The sequence below is a fragment of the Echinops telfairi genome, unplaced genomic scaffold (assembly GCF_000313985.2).
Source record: "Echinops telfairi isolate 266 unplaced genomic scaffold, ASM31398v2 ScPeMD7_18;HRSCAF=68, whole genome shotgun sequence".
Lineage (NCBI taxonomy): Eukaryota > Metazoa > Chordata > Mammalia > Afrosoricida > Tenrecidae > Echinops > Echinops telfairi.
This window is the reverse complement of record NW_022103915.1, coordinates 30,872,183-30,874,633: the sequence shown is the minus strand read 5'-3', so window position 1 is coordinate 30,874,633 and position 2,451 is coordinate 30,872,183.

Sequence of the window (2,451 nt, the reverse complement as noted above, 5' to 3'; positions counted from 1 at the left end):
TGATGTATGTATGGAATGTGATAGAGTTGTATGAGCCCCTAATAAAATGATTAAAAAAAACCATTTGAGATAGTGAGTTCGACATATCCTAAGGGTCACTTAGGTCAATTAGTATGGACGGTTTGTCTTTACAGTTGATGTTTACTTTCGAAGAACTTTCTGACTACATTCATATTTATTATGTAAGTAATGCTTTCATGAATGTAACTGATTTATTTGGATTGTCAATTTACATTCCCCCAAATTGGCGCATAACCGTGGAGGTAAGTGTACTACACAGAGATTAAAGCGGCAAGAAGACAATACATCCTGCATATCAGATATAACATGATGATTCAGAAAGTAGCAAAATTACAGTTAAGAAGTGCAATGAAAATAATGTTATGGTTGGGGGTCACCACAACATGAGGAACTGTATTAAAGGGTCAAGGCATTAGGAAGGTTGAGAACCACTGCACTAACTGGAAATATCAACAAAATATGACAGAATATTACTACTTTCTAATTGTCATTTGGTGGTTGTTGTTTGTATGCTTGAAAAATTCAGACTAGAAAATACTTATTAAAAGAGAAAACCCCGAATACTGTCCTTTAAAAAGTATTGTCAATATGGGGGGGGGGTTTGTGATCTTTTAAATGAAATGAGAGAGAAGGTAGAGGGAAAATTGTAAAGGCGGCATGCTGTGAGGCTGGGGACACTTTGGGGACACACAGCGTCCCCCCCTGTAGACTAAGGTTCCTGTGCCCAAGAACTGTGTCTGCTCTGGTCACGACTGTGGAGTCCAGACAGTGCTAAGCCCAAACTTAACGAACGTCCGTGGCGAGCAAATTCCATGGGCACAGGGAAGGTCTCTCAGTCGCTTTGACGTCCCTGTGGTCCGTGTGGGAAGCCTTCCACACTCATTTGTGGAATGAATGGGTCCATGAAAAGAATCCCCCAGCAGTAGTGAGGCAGTTCCAAGCTTCACCAGGAGGTGGCACTTTATCCTTGGCCCTGAGCAGACAACAAAGCAACAGCCAAAGCCATCAATCTGGCCTGAAGCCATTGGCTAGAATGGACTTGGGTAGAGGAGGCCAGGGGATAAGCTTATCCCTGGGCCCCTTTCCCAGCTGATATGGTCTGACCATCTGGAGAGCCAGCAGAACCTACCCTTTATCAAAGCTGCAGATAAAAATCTAGGGCAAGAGCCAAGACCTGCGCAAGATGTGCTTTGTGCACCTGTGTCCAGCAGGTGCCTGTGAGTGGCTTCCAGCCCATGTGTACACACTCCTGCGCACATCCCTCAGCCTTAGTCTGGTGCATCCCTCAGCCTTAGTCTGGTGATGATACGCTTTGCTCGTTCCCACTTCATTCCGTGGCTTCTACAGATGCCATCCTCCAACGTAGCACCACCTTCCCCTCACCCCACCTCACTGCTGCCTAAATGCATACAACATGAGCCCTTTAGAGTAAGGTCTTCCAGAATCTGGTCCAACCTCCCCTCCAGGGTCAGCCCCTATGGCTCCCCATAACTCGGGCTGCAACCCTGCCCCAGGTCAGTACCCTCAATGACATATCTCTGCCCTTGGCCAGTGCTGCAGCTGCATGTGACCTTCGCCTCTGGACCCCACACCTACCACCTTTTCTTTCCCCACATGCTGCTGTCTACCCCCCCCCACACACACACACACTGAGCTCCTCAGCCACCTCTTCACTGAACATGACGCTTCCAGTTCCAGAAGACACGCCCATCAGTACGTATCTACTCACTTCTCCAACTCGATTCCAAGTCATTTCTTCTCCCGGCCAAACCAATACCTTTGTCTCTGGGCTCCCATGCCTTACGCTACGCTCTGCATGCAGCATACATTAGGAAGTATGCACAGTTGAGGGACAGAAAGGATGGAAGCAAGGCAGCTGCTTCTTGAAGACTTGAGCCGATGAGGAAGAGACTGGCCAGTGCACGGGCCTACTCTCTCCTGGCTCTACGCTTGCTTTTCTGGTCCCTTTGAGCGCAGCAGGGAGTTCATTCAACCCCTTCAACAGTTACTACACGAATTCAGCTCTCCACAAGCAGTGGGGACACAGCCAGGGTCAAAGTCCCTGCTTTCTTGCAACTTACATTCCTGTGGGCTAGGAGACAGGAGAGAGAGGGAGAGGGAAAGGAGAGAAGAGAGAGAGAAACAGAACTACAGTATGTCGGATGTTGATAGTGCTGAGAAGATATACAGCAGGGTGAAGGGAAGGTGGGCAGAGAAGGCCTCTCCCATCAGCTCTGAGCAAGGCCAGGGAGGAAACTGGGCTGAAATCGATGAGGAGTGTTCCCATCAAGGAAATCGGCACGTGCAAAGGCAGTATTCTCCTCAAGAGAGGAACTGGTTAAATTCTCCTTCCCGCTGGCCACGTGGGCTAAACCCAAGGGGCAAATCCTGAGCATCTCCATATCCAGCCCCACCCCCAGTCTGGCATGC